Raw genomic sequence first — 27770 nt, forward strand, 5'->3', positions numbered from 1 at the left:
CTGCTTGCACATCAAGACTTCCCCCCTCCCCCCTGTGCATACCCTGAACCCTTTCTAAATATGTTCCAGAAAGTTGGGGGGACCCCAAGAACAGATTTAGGGGGTGCACGGGGGCAGGAGAGGGGAGAACATTCTGTGGTGCAAGCTGAAATTCTTGCACTGACAGAAGGATTGCCTTAGCTCTATGCTGGATTCCACCCAAAAGTTCCAAGACTACTTTAACCTCATCTGAAAATGGGGGGTAATAGGACACGTGGGTGTTAGACAAGGGGTTCATTTATTCCTTAGCCTGTGGCTTCAGACGGCACGGATGGGAAATAGATTTGAAGTGTCAATTCTTGGAGAGCTACAGAGACATGGAGCTGGCAGTGCTGTCACTGACAGATGGAGATCCAACTGGGGATGGAAGGCAGTCTGTGTTTGCAGTTCCTGCTTTGGTAATTGTTTCTTGTCTCCTGCACAGAGTCCTTTGATTCCATTTTTGCTCTGAGCATTTGTATGAATTAGGCATTAGGATCAGACATTTCTGTGAGTAAGAATAGCATCTGCAGTAGCATTAGCCAGAAGTCATAATTACTGTGTCTTTGAATTGTCAGGCTTCAGGGCATGTATTTCTTACCAGCAGAGGTCAGGAAGAAATCCAGACTCGGGAAGAGTGAGACGGGCAGCTTTCTTTCTGAAGGCATTTCCACTTTCCTACACATTGGCATCACATGCTCAGGACATTTATCCACAAAAGCGGACATAGGATTTTTAGAAAGCCGCTCCAAATGATTTTTGCACATTCCATGCAGCCTAATACCGACAACAGACTGGGCTGAACTTCAGGTTCCACAGTAAAGAGTACAGCGTAATATCGATCTGGACCATTCTTGCATGTTCCATGTGCAGTTTAACTTATTTGAGCAACAGCTTGTGCAATTAAGCCACCAGTTTTGCTGTTTATATGCAGATTCAACAAAAACATTTCCCCAAATGACTGTCTGTCCTGATGCAGCAAATATGCTGTTTCCATTTTAGGAACAGAAAACCAGGGATATTCGCAGCATTCCCAGTCCTAGGCTGCAGTAGCCCCATAGGAAAAACAAGTTACTATTCCTTCCATGGTCTGATCATTCCACTGTCCTTCTCTGACCTTCTGCGCTCAAAGGTCTCTTGACTCTTCACTTTTATTAATACATTTTAAAGCGAGCGGAGTGCTGAAGTGACAGTTCTGCCAACTTGAGGCATTTACTTTGCTCCAGGACAAGTAGCACACAGACAGCAGCAAACGCATGCTGTTTTCCCCTCACAACAATGTGTTTTGCATTCCAACGAAGGGCAGGAAGGCATTTTCTATGGGCAACAAAACGGATGGCCTGGCAGACTATTTACCTCATGTAGAGGTGGCCACTAAGTAGTATTTGATCTCTCCGAGCAGGAAAGAGGGGTTCTGTTCAGTCATGATCAGGGCCTGAAAACCCAACCAGGTCTGGATCCTGAAAAACTCAGTCCGCAACTTCACAGGCTCCTCCTCTAACCACCACCACCCTGGCAGGTCTACCCGATTCTGCCCCAAGGAGCCATTACTTTTTTAAAATTAAAAGTTGGCAACAGGCCCTCCACAAAACGGTACATTTGTTGTTGTTGTATAGTCGTTTAGTCGTGTCCGACTCTTCGTGACCCCATGGACCAGAGCACGCCAGGCACTCCGGTCTTCCACTGCCTCCCACAGTTTGGTCAAACTCATGCTGGTAGCTTTGAGAACACTGTCCAACCATCTCGTCCTCTGTCGTCCCCTTCTCCTTGTGCCCTCAATCTTTCCCAACATCAGGGTCTCTTCCAGGGAGTCTTCTCATGAGGTGGCCAAAGTATTGGAGCCTCAGCTTCACGATCTGTCCTTCCAGTGAGCACTCAGGGCTGATTTCCTTCAGAATGGATAGGTTTGATCTTCTTGCAGTCCGTGGGACTCTCAAGAGTCTCCTCCAGCACCATAATTCAAAAGCATCAATTCTTTGGCGATCAGCCTTCTCTATGGTCCAGCTCTCACTTCCATACATCAGTACTGGGAAAACCATAACTTTAACTATACGAACCTTTGTTGGCAAGGTGATGTCTCTGCTTTTTAAGATGCTGTCTAGGTTTGTCATTGCTTTTCTCCCAAGGAGCAGGCGTCTTTTAATTTCATGACTGCTGTCACCATCTGCAGTGATCATGGAACCCAAGAAAGTAAAATCTCTCACTGCCTCCATACAGACAGACAGACAGTTAAAGTTGACTTATGTGGATCTGCTTATGGGGTGGAACATCTCTTTATTGGCAACTGGCTTGGTTACTAAGCACTAGGTAACAGGGATGGCCTAAGACATTTTGCTTCCTGGGTTGAAGGACAGGATTCCCACACATAGAAGCCAGCTGGACTGGTAATTGACTCAATACTAGTGATGGGATAGGGTCTGCTACTGCGGCTGAAGCAGCTGGCTTTAGGGGAGGGGTAAGATGCTGCATAGGCTGCATAGACTTGCTCTCCACCAGAGGGGAATGGGCAGGGGTCTTAGGAGGGATTTGCAAGAGTCATGAATTGAATAGGAACAAAAATAGGTTGCTCTTTGTTTTCTCCCACTCCCAGTTCTTTGAGGCCTAGTCAAGAAGACAGAAACAGATGCACTGACTATGCCAACAAGAGGAAAGTCACAGGCAAAGAAGGAGTTGAATATTTCTTTCTTCTGTTGTAAATGGCAGCACCCTCCACGAGGCAGAAATGCATCTTGCTCTTGCATTTGAGAGTTGTACTTTCACTGTACAACTCAGGACTTGCTTGTCCTCAGTGTGCAGGAATTGTAATGATCGGATTCTGTACATTGTTTTACGTAAAATTCTTTATGTTGCACAGGTTTAGAAATGATTTTAGAAATACATTGCCTTAAACATGTTGTTCATCCTTCTCAAAGAACGTATTTCATAATCCAAATACAGTCGTACCTTGGAAGTCAAACGGAATCCGTTCTGGAACATTCGCAAACCGGAACACTCACTTCTGGGTTTGTGGCATTCGGGAGCCAAGGCGTTTGACTTCTGAGGTACGACTGTAGTCTCCCATTTTTCAGGGGGAAAACTCTTTAAACAAAGGGGGAACCCTCTTTTCCCCATATTGTTCTGGGTCCCTCCTCCCCCATGTCTTCACATCTCTACTCTCACCAAATTGCAAAAGGAAAAGAAAATAGAAGTTCACAACTGGTGAAAAACTTACTGCCAGCTGTCATTGATCTGTGCAGTGAAACGCTTGGTAAGCCAGCAGCTGCAAAGCTGAAAAGTATACTCTTATCAGAAGCCACAGTAAGTAAAAAATAAAAATGGTGACCTTTCTGACTATCTGAAAACACAAGTTGTTCATCATATAAGCCAAAGCAAGCATTTTGCAATGCAGATGAGTCAACAGATGTTCAAGCATGCTGTTCTTGCATATAGGAGGCATGTATGGGGAGAAGAAACTGCGGAAGAAATTTTATTCAGTAAGGAACTGCCAACAACAACTACAGAAAATTATATTTTCAAAGCTTTGGACAGCTTCATAATAGAAAATTCAACAATGTGGAGCAACTGTGTTTGTCTACCAGCAGCTGGTGGAACAGCCGGGACAGGAAAAAAATGGACGGATCCAGCTTGTTCACAAAGTTGTTCCAAATGCAGCTTTCTCCACATAGAAGTGCTAGCTTTCAAAAGTATGAGTGAAGTTCTGCATTCTGTTCTAAAAAATGTGCAAAAATTGTTACTTTCACCAAAGCCAGTGCTCTTAATTTAAGATTTAATTTAATTTAAGTTCTCTGCACACAAATGAGCACAAAAATATCATCACACACAGAAGTGAGGTAGTTGGAAAAGTACTCACATGCCTGCTGGATCTTCAACATAAAGTTCTGAAGATTCTGATAAATAACAAATGAACACTTGCTTAGAATGTTACAACTCATTGTGGCTTTTTAAGGTTGGCATACCTTGCAGATCTATCCAGCTGCCTGAATTAATTAAATGCAGCTAATTAATTAAGTGCAGAGAATAATTGTTACCATTTTTGACTGTCAAAAAATGGAGGCATTCAAAAAAAGATGCTGCAACTGATTGAGATGTATATTAGAAAATTCCACTGACAGGTTTCTAACTGTTGCACAGTTCCTTGAGGAAGATCAAACAGTAAAATTTGCTTTTATCAAAGGAGGTGCTATGCAACAACGGCTTCTGAGCAAACATGCATGGATGGGATTTCACTGTTAATTTCTTTTCTGCATTTACTGCATTCACATGCAGCACCTATGCTTGTTAGTATCTTGCAAAAATGGTCCTTTCTTCAAGCAACTTTTGATCTTGATTAAGTAGCCCTGGTTAGCAGTTTACATCTCGGTGGAATAAGGGCACTGTTGTAGCAGCAGCAGCAATGGAAGTGCTCACCCTGTTCCTTAATCTTATATATCCCCAGTACTATGTGTAGCTTTTGTGGTATTTCATTAGGTTTGGACAGGGGTCGGTGAGCTTTTTTAGCAGGGGGCTGGTCCACTGTCCCTCAGACCTTGTGGGAGGCTGGACTATATTGGGGGGGGGGGGAGAATGAATGAATTCCTATGCTCCACAAATAACCCAGAGATGCATTTTAAATAAAAACACACATTCTACTCATGTAAAAACACGCTGTAAAAATTCCCGGACTGTGCGCGGGCTGGATTTAGAAGGCGATTGGGCCGGATCTGGCCGCTGGGCCTTAATTTGCCTACACATGGTTTTGGACCTCAGGGCCTAAGTCCAGTTCCCTTCAGCCCCCAAAGCTAAAGGAAACCCAGGCAGATGGGCAGGGTGTAAATAATGAAACTATAATTATCACAAGCGTCTCTATTTTCCAGGGACCTCCCTGATTTAGAGAAGCCATCCCGGTTTCTGATTTGATCCCGGAATGTCCCACTTTACTTTAGGATGTACCTATATTCATTGGAGAAATGTTGGAGGGTATGGAGTTATTCAACCCCTGAGCCGCCTGAAGGCAATCCTGTATAGGGAAGTTTTAAAACATGCTTAATGTTTTATTATGTTTTTTTTTATATGTTGGAAGCTGCCCAGAGTGCTGGGGCAACCCAGTAAGATGTGCGGGGTATACATAGTAAAATAATCATTATGGAATGAGACGTCCCTATTTTCATTGGAGAAATGTTGGAGGGTATGTTATTATTAAATGACCATCAGAGGCAGTGGCACCTGATGGTGGAGGAAACAAGTGCCTCATGTCACTTCCTGATTAATGTTTTTAAAGGGACCCTTCTTGTTCTCACCTCTGTGTCTTAGTTTATGTGGCAGGCAGGTTAGTAAAAGACTCTGGTCTTTGGAGCAGTTGGGGAGGGTACAAAAGTGCCAGAGGACCCAGATGCGGGAGGGAGAAATGGGGCAGCAGTGGATCAGTAAGGACACCGAGGGCAGTGGGGGAAGGGAGTATCCCAGGGCAATATGGGATCCTTCCAGACAGCACCTCAGACCTGGCAGTGCTCCTGCAGATATTGTCAAATATTCTCCCCAGTCCCTGCCTTAACTCCAGCTCATTCATTTGCCTACTTGGAGTGAGCAAGTTGAGTAACAAGAGAGAAGGGAAAAGGGTGGAATCAGAAGCAGCATGGAAAAATGTCTGGGAAAGAGACCTCAGCCGTTAGTTGAAAACACACGCAGCACTACGGGACTATTTTAGTCTTCAAGGTAGCTTGAAAATAGCCTTTCATAACTATCTGAACCATCTCAGCTGACTTAGCGTTCTCTCTCTCTCTCTCTCTCTCTCTCTCTCTCTCTCTCTCTCTCTGCCTGTCTTCCTTTTCCCAATTTCCAAAAGCGCATTGCTTTTCACGTGGAGTGTTTTTCCCTTGAGATTTCCACTGCTGTGGAGTCCTTAGCAGACACTGATGTGACATGCGAACAAAAATCAGGGCTCCGGGGTGCCTTTATCTCCTCCTTCCCGAAATGAGCTGTGACATTCTAAGTTCTGCTTCTCCACAGGCCACCACTCACAGCGCTTTCATTAACAGCTCCCTGTGAACTGAGAGACTTGGGAAGAAGAAACCACAGGGTGGTGCCAGTCTTGAGGAGGGAGAGGACATTGTGGAAGGTTATATTCCCGCCCAGCCCCTGACTTGGGCACAGAGGTGGTGGTGAGGGGCCTTTCTGTCTGGACAAGCAAAGGGTGGCCAGTTGGGCCTGGGGTCATCCAATGAAATTCTGTGGCAAGAGAGTCAGGCTGAACAACAGAAAGTACTTCTCCAACTAACCAATGTGTAATTGGTTTATGAAAATGCTGCCACAAGGTACTATGGCAGTTGCCCCCCACATTACTTGAAAAGGGAATTTGATAAATTAATTGAGACTATGTTTCTGAGTCATGATGAATATATGGAACAGAGTTCAGAGGCAATGTGGCTGAAGATCAAAAAGGAGCGAGGGCTCTTGTTTTTATAATTATGCCTGGCCCAGAGAAACTGAGTACGTAGAGGAAAATCTCTCTCTCCCCCGTCTCTCATAACATGAAGCCAAATGTTGGAAGATTCAGCACAGATAAAAGAAAGCACTTCTTCATGCAGCACATAGGTAAACTATGGAACTTTCTGTCACAGGGAGCAGTGATGGTCACCCACTGGAATGGCTTTAAGAGAGGATTGGACAAATCCATGGAGGACAAGGCTAGTCACAATGGCTATGTTCTGTCTCCAAAAGGCATCATGCCTCTTAATCTAGGAATCACAAATGGGCAGAGTGCTGTTGCACTCATGTCTTGCTTGCAGGCTTCCCACAGGTTGGCCTCTGTGAGAACAGGATGCTGGACCAGATGGGCCCTTGGCCTGATCCAGCAGGCTCTTCTTGTATTAGCAAAATCCATTTTGTTCCTGTCTAGTAGATGGTGTATAGTACGAGTTTCTCGACAGCATTCCCTTCATGCAGGCAATTCACCTTTGGTCCCACCTCCAACCCCACAGTATTTGTTCATTAAAACTGTCTGGCTACTACTTTTGAAGTCACCTTTGCTGGCCTTGACCTTCGTCTTCTTATATCTGCTGTTAAGAGAAGGCTGCACCAGTGGTATCACTATTTCTGAGCTCTTTGTCGTGCAGCTGTCTCCCTAGCTATTAAATAGAAAATGTTTCACTTCGAAGCTCCCGAGACTGGATATTGGTTTGTTTGTAAGACATGTTTTCCAGAACACAGTGCCTGACCTCCTGGGAGGCATGAAGAGATGGCAGGGGGAATTGTTTGCAGGATGTAGCAAATGCCTGGCTTTTCTGTGGGGAAAACAACAACAGCAGTAGAACCCAGGATAAATGTTAGAGAAAATATTTAAGTGGAAACCATGATGCTGTATTGAACAGCCTTTTGTCTGCTTATAACTCAGCATGAATTACCGTGGAATCCTATAGCTGTCTACTCAGCAGTAAGTCTCTTTGAGTTCAGTGGGGCTTACTCCCAGGTAAGTGGGCATAAGATTACAGCCTTAGGCTGCAATTTTATGACTAGCTGATCCATCCAGTGCCTTTGCCAGGCTCCTTTTTGTGCTCCTCCATTCCTCCTTCCGCTTTCCGGGATTTGAGTTGAAAAAGAAAAAGAAATAAGAATCAGAGAGGGGTAAGAGGACAGAAAACGGGTTTAGAAATGCTGAGAAAAGTATCTACATTTCCCTCTGGTTTGGAGGAGTGATAGGAGACCGGGTGGGTTTGGGATCCCAGCCTCTTCCCAGCATATCCCTCACAAAAACACGCTGTACTGGCGCCTACTAAGAACATTTATGTTTAGACAAGCCCTCCCAAATATGGGGAAATCCGGACATATGGCAGCCCATGTCGGCAGTGCCGTTTTTCCTTTTTTGCATAAAAATAGCTCAAAAATGGCTTTTTTGGCTTTTCTGTCCAAAAAGCTCAAAAACCTTGGGCAAAACTAAAAAGTTTGAAATATGGCACTGATTTCAATATTTTAAAATGGTTGCTTTAACAATTTTTACTGATAGTTTTATTGTTTCGTTCATTTTGTAAACTGTTTTGAGGGTTATTGAGGGTTTTTTACAATCTAGTGGTGCATCAATTTTATGAAGCAAACAAAACAAGTCAATAAGGGCCACAGTTCAATGGAAAAGCATCTGCTTTGCATGCAAAAGGTGGCAGGTTCAGTCTATGGCACCTCCAGGTTGGGCTGCCAATGCCTCTGGCCGAAACCCTGGAGAGCCTCTGCTGTTCGTTGTAGGCAATAAGGAGCTAGATAGAGCAGAGGTCTGATTTAGTATACGGCAACTTTCTATGTTCCTATGAGGCCCCCTCATGTACTTTTTCCGTGTTTGACTATTGGTCCTTCTAGCAAATCATCCTCTACTTTGACTGGCAGCAGCTCTCCAGGGTCCCCTGAGGTCTTTTCCTGCTGCCTGTTTCTTTTAACTGGAGACTGTGTGGATTTCAAGCTGGAGCCTCCTGCATGCGGCACATGTCCTCTACCACAGAGCTATAGAGAACAACAAACCCCAGTGTTGCAAACTTAACACAACAAACAACACAAGCAACACAATGACCAGTATACTAGATAGCACTGCAATTCTTATTGCATCATATACATAATTTAGTACAACAAAAACAAAATGTGTACACTTGTAAATTCTCTAATATATTTGAAATCAAATGAACACATGTCTGTCAATCTTTGAAAGTCCGTAGAAGTATAAGTCTATAGCTGAAACAAAGTAATAGATGCTATCCTGTGGGCTAAGCGATAAAACTTTTTAGGCGTTCATGGTGCCGCAGTGGTAAGTGAATAACAGTGTAGGACAGTGATCCCGGATAATCTGACTGTTTCGCTGGAATCTTCTTCAGCACAACCCATAGATTAGAAAAATTCACAAGGAGCAGTGGTCATAAGGATATGTACCACATAAGGATATGTACCTGAAGCATCTGTAACCTGAAGTACCACTGTATACATTTAATCATCATCATCATCATCTCAACTCCTGCACTTGGGCACCAGGGCTCCACTTGCATGATAGCCCCCTCTCTTTAGATAGGATGGGATTGCATCTGTGGGTCTGCTTGTTAACAAGAACACATACATGGGATCATGCTGTACAAGCAGTGGCAGGAATGGGAGGCAGGGGTGAATGGAAAGCTCCCTCCTGCACATCACTCCTTCTGCACTGGATCCGGCCCTTACCTCTGACTAGAAAGCCGCAGCACAGAAATCTCTCTCCCCCTCTTCTTTTTCTTCTCAAAACTGCTTTCCAGTTTGGCTCAGTCTGGAGCATGTTTTGCTTAGCAAGGTTCTGTGGTAGTTCAGCACTGAGGTGAATTGGCAGGAGAGCAGAGGGGAACAGCAGGTGCTGATGGAGGTCATGGCGGAATTGCATTGGCAGAACCGAGCCCAGGAAGGTTGCCAGTATCCAGAGGAATACTTTGTGCGCCCACAGTGTGATCATTACAAGCAAAGTCCATAAATCATCAAACTTCCTTCAGCTTTGTTGCATCAAAATTTTGAAAAGGGGTTTTAAAACACCCCGTTACGTTTATGCAATACTGCTAGATTAGCCAGTGGTTGAATCTGATGTAAAAAGTAAAAGGTAAAGGTAAAGGTACCCTTGCCCATACGGGCCAGTCTTGACAGACTCTAGGGTTGTGCGCTCATCTCACTCTAGAGGCTGGGAGCCAGCGCTGTCCGCAGACACTTCCGGGTCATGTGGCCAGCATGACGAAGCTGCTCCGGCAAACCGGCACCAGAGCAGCACACGGAACGCCATTTACCTTCCCGCTATAAAGCGGTACCTATTTATTTACTTGCACTTAAGGGTGCTTTTGAACTGCTAGGTGGGCAGGAGCTGGGACCGAACGACGGGAGCTCACCCCGCCACAGGGATTCGAGCCGCCGACCATGCGATTGGCAAGTCCTAGGTGTTGAGGTTTTACCCACCGCGCCACCCGCGTCCCTGATGTAAAAAGTACTTAGCAAGAATTATACAGTAGTACCTTGGGTTTCAGACACTTCAGGTTACAGACGCTTCAGGTTACAGACTCCGCTAACCCAGAAATAGTACCTCGGGTTAAGAACTTTGCTTCAGGATGAGAACAGAAATCGTGCGACAGCGGTGCGGCGGCAGCGGGAGGCCCCATTAGCTAAAGTGGTACCTCAGTTTCAGGTTAAGAATGAACCTCCAGAGCGAACTAAGTTCTTAACCCGAGGTACCACTGTACATAGAATGCTTTAACAAACCATTTATCCTTTCTGGGTGTGTGGGATAAATCTCAGACTCTGGGTTTTATTTACACACACACATGCTTGGATGCATAGGAGATGGCAGCCTGGAGAGGACATTCTTAGCGGCAGCTCCCAAAATGTGGAACCCCCTCTCCACAGAGGTGCATCAAGCATCTTCATTATGTTGTTTCCATCATTTGCTGAAGACCTACCTCTTTATGCTGGCCTTTGACAGTTAAGACTTATCTGATTCTTTGATGAACATTATTTGGTTTGTTTTAAATAGTTTAACTTCAGTAGACTTTAATATTATATGACCACATCGTTCTAACCTGCCCTGGGACCTTTTGGGAAAGGGCAAGTAAGAAGTTGCCTTGTACAGAGCCAGACTCATTGATCCATCTAGCTCGGTATTGTCTACACCGTCTACACTGACCACACAGCTCTCTGGGGTTTCAGGCAGGGTTCTCTCATGGAGAGATGCCAGGGGTTGAGCTTGGGTGCAAGGCAGATGCTCTTCCACTGTTTGCCAATATGAAGAAGAAGGTCAGAAGCAACCCCTTTCCATTTTATCATATATGTCAGTAAAATTGTCAGTATATAAACCCAATTGAAACACAAGCTATTTTCACAAAACCTAACCAACCAGTCTGTTTCCTCTTCTGTCTTTCATCATAAAATCCAGTGTGAAAGAACAGGGTGCTTGATTAGACATGCTTTGGTCTGATCCATCAGGGCTCTTTTTATCTACTGGCAGTCCCCTTGTCCTCTGTCCAGGCAGTTTGTTTGACTGTCCAATATCTCAGTCACCCTCAGGCTTCTCACAGTGTGTGGTATCCTGAGGCTCCTTTGTCAGGCTTCAAGCCACTTCTTCAGTGTACAAATGCCAAGTGTCAGTTGCCCACCATGTGAGGTATGGGAGAGGAGACTATTCTTCCAGCCGCTGAAACTGCAAGAGGAACACGAGTTTTGTGTTTTGCCTTTGGAACATTCAGTGCACTCTTCTCAGTAAGTGGAGTTTTGCAAAACTCTTTTCTATTGTACCTGCCTTTGTGCTGCAAATCATTTCTCATGTTTCCCCCCGTCTCTCTTCATTCCAAAAGTATGGTCAATACAAAGGGAGGTACGTGGTGTTAGGAAAGGGATAGTATCTTTAGAGGGCACACGTTATGCTTCTTCTGGGGTAGTTTTGGTCCCCACCCTGTACTCATCTCTCACCTGTGGCTCTTAGAAGCTGTCAGCATGTGGCAGTGAACACACCTCAGGAAACACATTTGACTGGCCAGCTAAACCAGATGACAGTGACTGATGGGTCTCAGACCCTCAGAGGGTTAGGGACTTCCCTTGCATGTGACGGCAGGCTCCAGTGGACCCAATACTGGATCTAACGGTCAAGAAGGCAGTTTCTGCACATGCTGGAGAGGGAAGTGAGGGGCAGAGGGGTCTTGTCAACCTGGGAAGGTAGCTCATCTAAGAGAAGGAAAACTCTGATCCTAAACATCCACTGCCTTGTGGGATATCTTTGGGAGAAGAAAAGGCTAAGGAGTAAATCCTACACAAATCCGGAGTGGAGTCCTTAAGACAGTTGGATGGTGTCATGTATGCTTCCTTCTGGCGACTCCTGCAGCCAAGCTGGTGCCAAATGTATTGCTCTGCTTTCCTTTGGACCACACCAGCAAGGCCGGGAGGGGGGCGGGTCTGTAATCTAGGCAGCTCAGCTCCTCCATACAGACTGCCCAGGCCTGTGCCCCGAGGAGGTCACTTCGGTGTTGTGAATGCAGCATTTTGACTTCACCCCCAGAGAAGCACTCCATTGTCTCTGGGGCCAGCAGCAACAAAGGCTAATACACTTGTTTTATTCTGGCATTATTTCTCCCCCACTTTTTCTTATCCAACACATCTTTCAGGTGTCGTCCCCCCCTTTTCTTTTTTGTTGTCATTACAAAAGCAGCTGTCGCCAAAGAATAGTTGCCTCGTTCCAAACCTGGTACCAGGTGAATCTTCCCATTTATCTGTGGTGACCTGCTTTGAAGATTGTTCTATCTCCTGAAATTGCATCTTATCTTGAAGAAGGAGCTGTGGATTTCTAAAACGGAATGTTTTGGTGCATTCATTTTTTTTATCCCTTTCAACAGAATAACATTATTACACAGTTCTGTGGTTGGGATAACGCAAGAGATCTACTTGGGAGAGCATAGCTATGGCCACCGACCTGAAATGCTTGAGCAGATGAGAGAAATCCATGGAGGAAAAGGCTTCTTATTTATTCATTTATTTATTTGCAGATTCCACAAGAAGCTGTACAATACAATAAAATGCAGGAAACTCAATAAACTAAAAACAGTAAAGCCATTTTTGAACTGAAAAGCAATAAAGTCATTCCATCAATGGCTACCAGCCATGATGGTTAAATATCACCTCCAGTACCTCAGGAATGGATGCTTCTGAATCCCTATTACTGGTGGGAAACTCTCAGAGAATGCTGTTGCTCTCATGGCCATCTTGCAGAATGCTGAACTAGCAGGTGGGCTTTTGCTCTTCTTGTGTTATTAATAGTGTGGGACACACTATTTTCGTTCTTCTGTGCTTTCCAAATGGCTTTGTGGAATAACAACAAGGGGGCTCTTGCAAACCCTTCTATGGTGTCCCCTTCCCCACCATCTCTTTCCTCGTACTTCCCTTGAAGTTTCTTTGCTGACCTATCATGAAAGGGGAAAGGTGTCACTGCAGTTCCATGGGTGTGAAGGCACAATGTTTACCTGGTGCTGTTCAGAGACAAAGTTATGATTCATAGGGAAAGAGCTGTCTTTGGGAATTAGATACTCTGGGCAGTGCCAGCCAAGGGCTACAAGAAGTCAAGTGAGAGCATAGTATGACTCCAGGGGTCTTTCTCTCCCCCACCCCCTTTCTTAATAATATTCAATTTCTGGCTTTGCTGTTTGAAATCCTTACAGACATTTCAAAAACCAAAAACCAAGCCTTCTCCCACCCCTACCCCAACTCAGTTCTCAACCTCCTTTTCTTTTTTCCCCCAGCCTGATGCTGATCTCGTTTTTGCTTAGGCATGGATGAGTCATCCGCATGCGTACGTCAAGTTATTGGGCGGCGGGAGGGGGGGGGAGAGAGAGGCACACATGTAGAGCTGTAGAAAAAGAAAGGGCAAAGAAGGAAAGAGACTCTGTTAGCTAGCAGTGCTTGCTTCTCATGGAGACCTGTTCTGGTATGCAGAGTTGGTGCTGAGGGTCTGCATGGTCAGGAAAGCACCAAGTGGCCGCAAACCAGCAGTGACCCCGTTGATAATAGCTCCCTGGACCTGCTGCTCCTCTTTGCTCTTTCAGCCTCTTTGCTCACCTGCCTCTTGCTCAGGCCGAGACAACAGTGGAGGTGGGCAAGATGAAAGATCTGTAGATGATGCTGCCTTGTTGCTAATTGGGCTCTCTGCCTGGAAGGCAGGCATGTGATCACAGTGATGATGATGATGATGGAGAGGAGGAGCCACATCAGCTGGTGATAATGGGGGGTGAGGAGGGAGCCTTGCTGAGGGGTGGGGGGTGTGACCCATGGAAGGAGTCTTGTCCAAGGGCCCTCCAGAACTGGCTTAAATGTGTGGTTGAAACCAAGATTCTCAGTGCTGAAACCAGTATCTGATCACACCATATTAGTCTGATGGCGAGGATAACTGAGAGAGACTCAGGTAGTGTTCCTTGACCCTAGTCCAAGGGTAGTGTTCTGGTAAGTCCCATCATCCCAAGGGTTTTCACTTGTGCAATAGGATCCCCACCCTGCAATGCACCCCACAGCCTCCCCAAATCTGCTCCAGAGGGTTGGGTGAACCCCTAGAACAGATTTAGCAAGCCGCTTTGGGAGGAGAGGTTGAGAATGCAAGTGGAGAATTCATTGCACTGACAGAACGTTTTCCTCAGTGCTCCGTTGGACTCCACTCCAACAGTGTATATGCATGCAGTAGACAGGACTGCATGTGTGCACCTTCGGTCAAATAATTGGCAGTAGTGCCGTTTATTTGTGCATGAAACCCAGTCCCTCTCTTGAACAGCTCATTAATGCAGAACTGCAGCATTTGGGTGAGATGAGACCATCCTCCCTTATTGTATTAGCTGCACTGGCTTCCAGTCTGTTTCTGGGTACCAATTCAAGGCACTGGCTATCAGCCCTAAAGCCCTAGACAGCTTGGAACCAAGTAACCTGAAGGACCATCTTCTCTGATTTGCATAATGCACACTTGCTAAGTATTTGGGTTGAGGGTGGGGCTTAAGTACCACCCTACTGCTCCATGAACTGTGAGGGTATATTATAATAATTAGCAATGGCCCTCATTTGGAGGGGCTGGAACCAACTTGTAACCCAGGTCCCCTTCCATACATATGCCCAGTGCTTTTTTTCTGGGTGGACGCATACCCCTAAACATTTTGTGAATCTAAGTTTGGCCTCATTGAGGGGCAGTATTTCAATATGAGTAGGAAAATGAGAGTACCCCTAAACATTTTTTAAGAAAAAAAGCACTGCATATGCCACACATGTTTGTCATTTTGAAATTATGTTAATGTAGGGCAGGGGGTGCATAGAGTAAATGCTGACTTAGGCCAGGCAGTTGTGCTATAGAGTAATTTCAAAGGCCTACTTCAGATTGCAGGGTGGGGGTGGGGAATGTTTTCAGCAAGAATTTCCCCTGCATGTAGAAAAGTAGCAAGTCAGGGAGAAAGACTAGGTTTGAACCTTTCTCCCTGACAGGTTACTTTTTTGTGTGCAGGGAGATTTTTAGCTGGCAGAGCATTCCACCATGCAGTGCCCTGCCTGTAGTCTGAACTGATATTTTCCCAGAAGGCAGAAATACATGAATTCTCCTCATGTTGAGACAACGTGCACTTCATTTGCCGGGCTGCTTCTTCCACTGCTCTAAATTTGAAACATTTAGGGAGGAGCACTTTGTCAACTTCCTTCCAAAATATGTCTATCTTCTACCACTGCGTACTTTTTAAAGAAATTTTGTTAAGATGTGCATTGCTAACCAAAAACAACACTCATTTCATAAGGCGGAGTGCAAATGATGGTTTTGGCTCCCTTCCTTCTTTTCTCAAAGGATACTTCATATTGAGGTGCTCCTCTTGAAATTCTGCCCTTCAAGCCGTGAGAGAGGTGACCTTTCTAAATCATGCAGCATTCATAGTTTCTGTTCAATGACAGTGTTGCATTTATTCGATGTTGTGCCTGTTCGAAGATATTTCCGGAATCTTGAATCCAGCTACGAGACTGACCTGCAGGACTGCGGATATCCCCCGTCTCAAACTAAGAATGAACACTGAGCGAGTGGGTGGATATTTTTAACTCTGAGACATGTGGCTCGCTTGAGAAAACTGTGTTTTGCCTCAATGAGGGAACGTGTGAGGATTCACTGAAGGGGAAGGCACACGTGTGGATATGTTTTCCAGATCTTAGCTGATGAGACCTGGGATGTAGAACAAGCTGGCTGCACGTGTCCAAACCCCAGGGGGGAATCGACTTTGTAACAGAACTCCAGTGATCCTCACATGTTTAGGGCGAGCTTTGAACTGCGGAGGGGATGCAATGTGTTGGAAGAGTACAGTCAAACTGTCAGTTGAGAAGCTGGTGCATCGAAAGGTAAATGGTCTCTCCCACGAGGGAAACAAACAAAGCCGTGTGCTTCTGGGTTATGCCACAAACAACTTCATTTTTCACTGCTTCTTCAACGTATGAACATTAATGGGGATGTGCTTGTCAACAGTAATGAGGAAGGTGGGAGTAAGAGAGGAGATTAAAAGCAAGCCCTAACCACAGCCATGGATAAATGGTGAGGGGTAGGTGGCAACGGGTACTCCAGGCAGCGAGGGTTTGTACGGGCTTTTGTAGGAGATTCCTTTCTTTTTCAAGATGGAAGGAGTGATGCACTAAGTCACCGGCAGCTGATCTTGCAACGGTTTGTCATGCAGTTAAACCAGGGGATGGGGTGGGGAGCCAGTTCTCACACACAGAACTCCCCATTTTTAATCTTGAAAGGGAGGTATGCACTCTTTCCCTGCAAGAAGGTGGAGGCAGGTGAAAGACTTCATGTAAGAGTCAGGGAAGGGAAGATCTCCCAGACTGGGAGGCTGGGAAAAGAAAGGGAAGCTCCCAAGTGAGAGCTGGGAAGGTCCACCTCTTTTGGTGTGAGATAAGGGTTAAGATCTACCTGAGAGAGAATAGATTATTTGCAGCTCAGATACTCTAGCATATTATAAAAGGAGAAGGAAAGGGAGCTGTTTTTTGCCTTTAGCTCTGGTGCTACTACAGTGGTACCTCAGGTTACATACGCTTCAGGTTACATACACTTCAGGTTACGGACTCCGCTAACCCAGAAATAGTGCTTCAGGTTAAGAACTTTGCTTCAGGATGAATCATAGAATCATAGAATCATAGAATCATAGAGTTGGAAGAGACCACAAGGGCCATCGAGTCCAACCCCCTGCCAAGCAGGAAACACCATCAGAGCACTCCTGACATATGGTTGTCAAGCCTCTGCTTAAAGACCTCCAAAGAAGGAGACTCCACCACACTCCTTGGCAGCAAATTCCACTGTCAAACAGCTCTTACTGTCAGGAAGTTCTTCCTAATGTTTAGGTGGAATCTTTTTTCTTGTAGTTTGGAACCATTGCTCCGTGTCCGCTTCTCTGGAGCAGCAGAAAACAACCTTTCTCCCTCCTCTATGTGACATCCTTTTATATATTTGAACATGGCTATCATATCACCCCTTAACCTCCTCTTCTCCAGGCTAAACATGCCCAGCTCCCTTAGCCGTTCCCCATAAGGCATCGTTTCCAGGCCTTTGACCATTTTGGTTGCCCTCCTCTGGACACGTTCCAGTTTCTCAGTGTCCTTCTTGAACTGTGGGGCCCAGAACTGGACACAGTGCTCCAGGTGAGGTCTGACCAGAGCAGAATACAGTGGCACTATTACTTCCCTTTATCTAGATGCTATACTCCTATTGATGCAGCCCAGAATTGCATTGGCTTTTTTAGCTGCCGCGTCACACTGTTGGCTCATGTCAAGTTTGTGGTCAACCAAGACTCCTAGATCCTTTTCACATGTACTGCTCTCAAGCCAGGTGTCACCCATCTTGTATTTGTGCCTCTCATTTTTTTTGCCCAAGTGCAATACTTTACATTTCTCCCTGTTAAAATTCATCTTGTTTGTTTTGGCCCAGTTCTCTAATCTGTCAAGGTCGTTTTGAAGTGTGATCCTGTCCTCTGGGGTATTAGCCACCCCTTCCAGTTTGGTGTCATCTGCAAATTTGATCAGGATACCCTTGAGTCCATCATCCAAGTCGTTGATAAAGATGTTGAATAAGACCGGGCCCAAGACAGAACCCTGTGGCACCCCACTAGTCACTCTTCTCCAGGATGAAGAGGAACCATTGATGAGCACCCTTTGGGTTCGGTCAGTCAGCCAGTTACAAATCCACTGAGTGGTAGCATAGTCAAGACCGCATTTTACCAGCTTCTTTACAAGAATATCATGGGGCACCTTGTCAAATGCCTTGCTGAAATCAAGGTAGGCTACATCCACTGCGTTCCCTTCATCTACCAGGCTTGTAATTCTCTCAAAAAAGGAGATCAGGTTAGTCTGACATGACTTATTTTTCAGAAATCCATGCTGACTATTGGTGATCACAGCATTCCTTTCTAGGTGCTCACAGACTGTTTGCTTAATGATCTGCTCCAGAATCTTCCCTGGTATTGATGTCAGACTGACTGGGCGGTAATTATTTGGGTCCTGTCTTTTCCCCTTTTTGAAAATAGGGACAACATTTGCCCTCCTCCAATCTGCCGGGACTTGAGAACAGAAATCGTGCTCCGGCGGCACAGCAGCAGCGGGAGGCCCCATTAGCTAAAGTGGTGCTTCAGGTTAAGAACAGTGTCAGGTTAAGAACAGACCTCCGGAACAAATTAAGTACTTAACCCGAGGTACCACTGTACTTCCTATGATCTTTTGACATGCAGGTTGTTGGGCATCAAAAACCACCCACAGACTGGTCTCAAATCTTCGGCCAAACCCATTGCAAAACAGAAAATACTTACAGTTAATAAGATTTCCTTCTGTTCCTTGACTCCGGAAAGTCCTTGACCATTGCCCCATGCCAGGCTAAAAACCATACCTGAGAGTACTTGGAGGGAGGAAATTGGCTTGATTTTACTTGCTTCACAGTTTGACATTTCAGTGCTTAGTACGAACCTGTCTGTATCAGAGATAGTGAATTTCTGGAACTTTTACATTTGCTGGAATTTATCTCGTTTCACTTGCTAACTTTCTGGGGTTTGGGGGGGTTTGTAGCAAATTAACAACTTGTTAAACAATACATTTTCTGGATAGTAAGGATGAAAGTCTGGTGGGAAACCCATCTGATGAAACTGGTAAAGAATGCAAATCAAGGTAAATGTTTCACATTTTCCTTCACAGAATGGAACGGAACCTAAGTTTCAAAGGAGACGTTGCCATGCATTGTGAAACGTACATATGAATCACAAATAGCAGTGCTGATCCGCTGATGTTGCCCTTTCTCTTGGTTTTAGAATACAGTATGTTTGAAGTAAAATATGGACTGAAGAGAGAGAATGGCAGGATCCATAAATTTCTTCTGTTCTACTGAGAATAACTCCAAAGGAAGTTCACACACTTCCTTACCATTTAGCTCCTTCAGCTAAGCTCAGCCACCATGTTAATCTCTTGGCGGGGGGGGGGGGGGTCGGGGCGGAGAGAGAGAAAAGGATGCTTATCATTCAGTTCTACACTTCTATCCAGAAGTCGGCCCCATTGAGTTCAGTAGTTCTTACTCTCAGGTAAGTGTGCATAGGATTGCAGTATTAACAGCCTATTTCCTTATACAATACTGTACAGTGTAGTTTATTCTTCTACTCTTTCACTTTCCTAATCCTTGTGGCGGTATTTTAGATTTTTCATAAATCACTCCCTGAGATATCTACATGTTGAAGCAGTTCATGCAAAATATTATTTCCTGCAGGGAGGCTTAGCACACATTGTACATAACATTCTTGAGGGAGAAGAGGGGAAATAAATATAGCTGCATTTCTTCCAGCAGAATGTAGTTTCACTCTGAATCTCATCCTAGTCTTTTGTGTCATTTTCTTTGACTATGTATATATGCCTACCTATCTCTGTTCTCAGAATGTGGTATGTGCTATTCATTTTACATTCTTGAGCTAATCATACTTCGCCTCTTGTGGAACCAACCAAAGATTCTCTGGATTTCATGCCTATATATTATGTGTATACAGCAACACACTGGAAGAGCTAAGGTTTCTATTTGGCTCTCTAAAGAATTATTATCATTCCTTTTTAAAGAAGAAGAGGAGGAGGAGGAGGAGGAGGAGGAGGAGGAGGAGGAGGAGATATCCAAACTCCTTGGAAGTCATGTCTCCTTACCTGAAGAGCATGGCTTAATAATAATAATAATAATAATTTATATATTATCCTTCATCCAAAGATCACAGGGACATTTACAACAGAAAAACAAAACAAAATAAAAGCATAAAATACATAACAAAATAGCAAAAAAGAAAAAAGAACACATAGCCCGTCACATTTTAAAGGCCATAGATTGTTTAATCAGCCAGCCAGATTTCCCATGCAAATATGTTTCTTACAATTCAAATAATAAACATACATGATTTCTTGAATTTAGAGACAATGTCCTTGTTGCAGAACTGTGGGTTTTCCAGTTATAGCATTGTATAATTTAACCATGGTGCTTTTCAGCATGCAGTGTTGTTTTTTTGACCTCGTACCTTCCACTCCCAAATTCACTTTTCTTTTCAATGCACCGTCAGGGCATATGCAGAATTTCTAATTCACAGATGCAGAAAATGTGCAGGTTCCCAGTTAGTATGATTTCTAAGAAAGTATGTATTTTGGCCAATGTGGAGGTGTCATGATTCCTCTTAACTCTCCCACCACATTTCCTACAACCTCATCAGCTGGAGAAAGAAAGCAGTGTGGTTATATCAAACGGTCAGGAAATCATGGCATGAATAAAGTCACAGCATGAATAAAAATGCAAATGACTAATTTAATAACTAATTCATATGCACATTTGGGTGCTTCTGCTGCCAACAGTGTTTTTCCTGATCCCTAAAAGTAGGTGTGGCAAAATCATTGATCCTCGGTTAATGATCTTCACTTTCTAATCTATCTGCTCAGGCAAACCTCCATTGCTAGTGACCTTTCAAAAATCCCTTTAGCTGCCCGGTGTTAACTTAATATTATGTCACAGTTTAATGGAATCTATAGCACATAGCGGGACAAGTGTGTAACGAATTAACATAGCAGCAGTTTCCATGAGGAGTCACAAGATCAGATTAAGCTCTGTGCTGCTGATAGATGTTCTTTCATGTCCACAGCTGATGCGCTTACAGGTCTGGATAAAATATTGCTACTGAACCCTACAGAGCTCTTCATTTCTGGATTTAGGGCACAATCCATGGGATATTGTACAGCTATAGTTCCAGGTGGATTGCATCTGTAGGTAAATTTGTAGTGTACAGTGCTTCACTTTATTCTGATCTAGCTCTCCTGACAGAATAGCATACAGTGGTACCTCGGGTTACAGACACTTCAGGTTACAGACTCCGCTAACCCAGAAATAGGACCTTGGATTAAGAATTTTGCTTCAGGATGAGAACAGAAATCACACGGCGGCAGTGGGAGGCCCCATTAGCTAAAGTGGTACCTCAGGTTAAGAACAGTTTCAGGTTAAGAACGGACCTCCAGAACAAATTAAGTTCTTAACCTGAGGTACCACTCTATTCGCTTTTGACCCTCCGTTCTTGTGAACTGGATACAGTCTCTTCTTCCATGGTAGCTTCTATATTAAGGGAGTGCAACGTTGTCCTTTCCTCCTAAGATCTTCAGGGACCGGGAAAAAGACCTTTTCAGAGGTTGTGCTGCACCTAAGCAACACCCAAGCAGCTTAAAACATATTTATTAATTCAGGCTTTAGTATGGAAAAGAGTACCCGATCCCCTGCCCCAGGTTTGTGATTTATTGCATTGCATCTAAAGCACCTTAGTAGTCATGGCTTCACCCAAAGAATTCTGGGAATTGCAGTTTGTCACAGAGCTACAGCTCCTACTTCCCTTAGCCGAGTGTGTTAAATGTACGATGTGATAGTGACCATTGCTGAGATATATATGTGTGTGGTGGCTATATCCCCCTCTGTCTGCTTGGTTTTTTCTCTGTCTGCAGCAATGACATGAGGGGCACATATGAATGTGGATCGTCATAAATCCCCCCCCCCCATTTCTTCTTTCTCTTTGTAACTGCTGTACTTGCAGCTTCTCCAAACTTGCAGCCTCGTAAAAGCCATAAATTTAGATCTTCCGCATGAGTATTGGGAGCATTTCCATGATTCCAAGGATGTCAGTGCTGCTGACTCACTAGAAGTACCGGAGGCCAATATGCTGTGATACTCAGTGCTGGTGGGGAGGAGGGAATGAACATTGCAAAGATTGGTTGATAGATAAGGTCACCCAGTGCCTCAAGTAACCAAATAAAACTATCTGGGATGTTTCCCTCATGTCATTGCTCCACACAGAGAAAAAACAAACAGCAGCACTCCACACATGATGTGTGGCTTAAAACAGCTTTAACTTCATTCACATACCGTACCATTTCAAAAGGCTTGTATCAAAATAGTTGCTGGAGTATTTCTGGTTAGATTTCTATCTTTTATCAACATGGTTTTTTTATATTTGTGTTTGTGTGTGTGTGTGTGTGTAAATGTTAGAGCTGTATCTGCCCTCCCACCAATGATCAACCTCTCAAGTTAAAAAAGAACAACTAATATGGTTAAAGCAGAAACTCATAAGTTTATATTTATTTTCTCTCTCTCTCTCTCTCTCTCTCTCTCTCTCTCTCTCTCTCTCTCTCTCTCTCTCTGCTGTGTCTGCACTTCCTGTCAGGAGGAAAACTGCCAAAATATCTCCTGACAAAAAACATTCATGTCAAATGTTAATAACTAAGAACAAACAAGAAAATCTAAAAAAAAATAAAAAAATAAAATTGTTCAGTTCCATTTATCCAAACCATCTGAAATGCCACAGAGCCCAATCCTATTATTATGTGTTGGCTGCTGTGATGTGGCCACATCTTACTCACATTGCTTCAGCAAGTGGGTAGTGCTATCTGGAGAGGAATCTTTTGTTTAAATCTCTTTCCCAATAAATAAATATTTTCTCCACAGAGAGAACTAGCATGGCATCCTAAAATAAGTTCCCCAGGCACGCTAGCTTTCTTTGTGCAGGAATAATATATGTGTTTGTACACATACACAAGCACACTATATACAAACAAATAAACATGTAGTTTCCCTCCTGCAATAAGGAGACTGTCACTATTTTTTCCCTTTGGGATTCATTGAATCATAAAATCACAGAAGCATAGAGTTGTAAGGTGCTCCCAACCCCCTGCAATGCAGGAATCTCAACTAAAGCATTCATTTGCATACTGGCAAATTCACATTTCATAATTAAATTTGATTTGGAGCTCTTACACAACAAACTCACGACCCCCAAAATTTGAGCTTTTGTAATAGGGAAAGTAATGAGAAAATGCACCGGATAGTATGGGATAACATTTGCTTGACACAATGTCAGTCTAACCTCCCCATAAACAAATCAGAATGGGTGCTCAGTGAATAGATGGTGATGTCTAAGCTCCCCGCAAACAAACAGCAAAAGTGCCCAGTAAAGAGTAATCTAGAAGCACCAAATGCACCGCATGATTCTGTTGATCATTTACAGTTGACTCACATCTTACACATGGGTTATGTTGCAGGGACAGCACGTAAAGCCAAAATCACATATAGTCAAAGCAACTCCTTAAAATCCGGGAAATTGCCTGTAAAAAGCACAGCTCAGCACTTACCAGCGACTTCTCTTAAGCATACGGGCTTGCTTACTGGGCTCTGGGAACCTCTCATGAGATCTCGCGGGGCTGTCCAAGATCTTGCAAGAGCCCCCCAAAGCCTGGTAACCAAGTCAGAGAGCTTAAAGTTCTTTATGCGCCAGTCAAACCCAGCACAGAAAGAGCTGTTAAACTCTCCAACTCCCATGTGTTTAATTCGTGTTTCAATTGGCCATCTTTCAACTGCGTAAAGTTGAAATCGCACATGTGAAACGTGCATAAGTTGTGAATCAACTACAGGGGTACCTCGGGTTAAGAACTTAATTCGTCCTGGAGGTCTGTTCTTAACCTGAAACTGTTCTTAACCTGAGGTACCACTTTAGCTAATGGCACCTCCTGCTGCCGTGCCACCGCCCCGCTATTTGTTTTCTCATCCTGAAGCAAAGTTCTTAACCCGAGGTACTATTTCTGGGTATTTCAGTACGTTTCCGAGCACGATTCAAAGTGTTGGTGCTGACCTTTAAAGCCCTAAACGGCCTCGGTCCTGTATACCTGAAGGAGCGTCTCCACCCCCATCGTTCAGCCCGGACACTGAGATCCAGCGCCGAGGGCCTTCTGGCGGTTCCCTCATTGCGAGAAGTGAGGCTACAGGGAACCAGACAGAGGGCCTTCTCGGTAGTGGCGCCCGCCTGTGGAACGCCCTCCCATCAGATGTCAAAGAGATAAAGAATTACCTGACGTTCAGAAGACATCTTAAGGCAGCCCTGTTCAGGGATGTTTTTAATATGTAATGCTGTATTGTTTTTAATACTGATTGGGAGCCGCCCAGAGTGGCTGGGGAAACTCAGCCAGATGGGCGGGGTATAAATAATAAATTATTATTATTATTATTATTATTATTATTATTATTATTATTATGTTAGCGGAGTCTGTAACCTGAAGCGTCTGTAACCTGAAGCATCTGTAACCTGAAGTGTCTGTAACCCAAAGTACCACTGTATATTTATTAATTGCATTTACATGCCACCATACAACCAAGTTCTCTACTTATGTATCTCTGCTCCTTGTATTTGTAGAAATTGCTATTATAGTTTGTTTTCTATCGGAGAGTAGTGCAGCCACCAAGAATGAGAATGAAGGCCTTTTTTATATATAAGTACAGTTCATCAAGCAAACAAAGGTATCCGAAAACCCTCCCGTTCTTGGTCCTGGCTAGGATGAGCAGAAGGTGTTTTGGTGTGAATCTTGACAGATGCTTCAGCGTTGTGACAGAAGCAGCTTTGTGGACCACGTGGAAATACTCGGAGAGGCATCTTTGTTCTGCATACCCCTCTTTTAAGACATACTTCCTGAAATATGGGACACGTTCTTTGTGTCCTTTAAATCACTCAATTATTTAGAGCCCTTTTATCACTTCAGCATTGGCCATTCTAGCTCAAAATAATAATAATAATAATAATAATAAATTTTATTTATATCCCGCCCTCCCCAGCTGAAGCTGGGCTCAGGGCAGCTAACAACAATCAAAATAATCCAACATTCTAAAAACATTCATTATAAAATTAATTAAAATCAAATTGATGGCAACCATTAAGCAAAATTCTGTGCAGATTGCCAGAGGAGGGGGTCAGGCTGCGCCCTGACCAAAGGCCTGGTGGAAAATCTCTGGAGAGCAGAGTTTGGGGCAACCCAGCCAGATGGGAAGGGTAATAATAATAATAATAATAATAATAATAATAATAATAATAATATGATGATGATGATAATTCCTTTTTTCCTTGCCCTGAACCTTCTTCCATTTGGCTTAATGGAGTGACCCAAGGTTACAGAGAGAGAAATCTCCCTCTCTGCTTTCTCCACACTATACATAAGTTCAGATTCCACTATCATGCCTCTCCCCTTGCCCTTTACTCAACCTTTCACTAAACTAAATCATCACACCAACAAACCTGGAAGGGATCATAACCTAGGGACCTGAAGAAACTGGGATTTAGCCCATACAGCACCTGACGGACAAAATTCAATTCCTCCCAAGACATAGTGTCTGTGTATCTAGCCATGCCTGCTAGCAGACTATCAGTCTGGCACTGTTGGCATGGTCCTCGCTAGGATGTCCTCCTGGGGCTCAGATTACAGCATAGCTACTGCAGGCCAGAACTGAATGGCATTATTGGAGGGCCGCTGGATGGCCTTGCTTGATGGATTGACAGAGCGCTGCCTACTAGGATCAGGGCAGGAGAGCAGAGTGTGAGGTAGGTCAGAACGGTGTTGACAAAACTATGCTGGAAACCTTATATCTGCTGGCTCTGTATTTCCCTATATCATTTAGGATTGCATTTCAGTGTTCACTCCCTACCAGACCCAGAAGCACATGGCAACAGTGTTTGGCTCTTTTCCCCCTATCCCATTTTTATGAATTGTCATAATTGGGGAATGCATGGGTCTGATGAGGTATACAGTGAGTGCCCTATGTTTGCCCTGACACAGTTGCTCAAAATTGTAATAGAAACTAGGGGGATTTGGTGCCAAGGAACATCTCCTTTTTCCTTCGGTACACAGCCAGTTGGCTTACTGTCCTTTTTCCTACCTCCACAGTCCTTCTGAATAAACTGCACAAGCTCCCCATCTCAACAGTGGTGGAGAGGGCAGGTGGGTGTTGAAAGTTTCTCTGCCAATGAGCAACTCCACAAAAGTATGGAATCTAAAGTAGATAAGTGTTATTATTTCCCCAACCTGCAAGTGACTGAGAGCTCACCCACACTTCTGTTTGTGCTGTGATTTCCAGGCACAGGTCCAAGGGCTTCTTCTTTTGTCTGCCACTTTCCCCAGGAAAACCTGCAGTTTACTGCTGAATTCTGGAGCAAATGTCTGTCCGGTTTTCTACGGATCGATGATTCAGCAGTAAATTGTGGGTTTTCCTGGGGAAAGTGATCGGACAACAACAAAAAACCCTCTCCGACACATGTTTGGCTGATCCAGTTTTCATCCACCTTCGTGAAGAGTGCCCTTTGAGCTGTGAAAAATTGAAGAATAGCCTAGGCACCATCTTTCTCTGAAAGATTCTGCCTCCCTACAGATAGCTGCATCTGGTACAGTTAGAGCATGCAATATTTTTGTCTTACCTTCCATCCTTGGATCTGCAGTGCAGTTTTCTGCCTTCAGCTTTTATGAGATCCCAGGATGCCTCTTTTTACTGCCACTTCACACACTCACCCCTTCCAGCCAGCGGAGGTGGGTACTCCCCTTGCGTGTGCACAGACTTTATTTCTGCAGCTCACCCCACCAACAAAAATATGAGGGGAAAGCCTATACACGTACAGGTCAATTTGCTGTGTACTCAGATTGCATGATAGGCTATAAGAGAAGGGGGGCACCCTTGCTTTTTTTTATCCACATGGAGTGTGAACAGCCCTTGCTAATGTGCTTTACAGTTCTGAAAGAAAAGGATTTGGACTGTAATGCTAAGGCAGGTTATGAGAAGCTGAATGCCAGGGCTGACTTACCTGCGACCCTCCAGATATTGTTTGACTTCAACTCTCATCATCCCTGAGCATTGACCATGCTGGCTGGCACTGATGGAATTTGAGAGTTCAAGCAGTAGATATGGGGAGCCATGTGGTAGCCAGACTTGCTGTAGGCCAACATACAGTGATCTGCACTACACCACATTCTTCTTGTGGATTACCCACATATCCATGTGTGACCAAGCCATGATATGGGAGGCCATGACCATCGCTGGAGTGATTCCCACACCAGGGCCTGCACAGCACCAGAAGGCGACTCGGTACTGGAATGTCCCATGATAACGCCGTTTCTGGTTTTAGAGGTACATGGCGATCACACGAATGTAAGCAGCCTGCCGCTGCAGAGGGATCAGAGGCCATCGAGGCAGCCTGAGCTTCTTTGCAACTGACAGCGTCCCCAGGGGAGAGACACACAGCAAGGAAGGAATAGCAATAACGTGCAAGTGGGAGAGTCCAGGGACATGAAGTATTTTGAAATGCTTAGTGAGAGAAGAAGCTGTCAGAACTATTTCTTCTTCAAAGTAGAGAGAGCACTTTTTGTCCAGCAAACCCCTCCTGGAAAAGCCTGAGACTGCTGTATTCAAGTTGAACAGATCTCCCTGTCTAGACAGATGCAGGGAAAGGAACTTGCACTAGCAGCAGACCAATACAGGGGGGCCCCATGTCTTCTTTGACTTGCAACTCATTTCTCTTGTCCCATCTCTGTGCTGTACCTGAACCTTCTAGCATATGGTTTGAACCCACAGGATGGCCCTAATACTTGATTACATTGCTGAATATGGAAAAGTGTGTTCTTCTCAAGCACTGAATTTTTGGTGTGTCTCTCCCAAAAGAATTGCTTAGCCATGGGACAAAATCTACAGGGTTTTTTTTAAGCTATATATAGCAGTGACATGTGGAAGACATGGACACCTTTCTCTGAGTTTTATGCACATGTCTTCCAAGAGCGACAGGGAACCTATGGCCCTCTGTGTATTACTGGACTCACCAGCCCCCAGCCAGCATAGCCAGTGGTGAGGGATGCTAAGACCTATAGCCTATAGCTGGAAAGCCACAGACCCCCTATTCTTATCTTATAGTATATGAAAATGCTGGAAC

At 44.4% G+C, this 27770-nt stretch overlaps 1 protein-coding gene across 3 annotated transcripts in view; it reads left to right on the forward strand.

The window, feature by feature from the left end:
- The window catches only part of SLC8A3 (solute carrier family 8 member A3), a 170294-nt gene that overhangs the window by 74135 nt on the left and 68389 nt on the right, over window positions 1–27770 (forward strand). The gene's annotated exons all lie outside the window — the stretch shown is intronic.

Source organism: Podarcis erhardii (assembly GCF_964252035.2).
Source record: "Podarcis erhardii genome assembly, chromosome: 1".
In the NCBI taxonomy this organism is placed as follows: domain Eukaryota; kingdom Metazoa; phylum Chordata; class Lepidosauria; order Squamata; family Lacertidae; genus Podarcis; species Podarcis erhardii.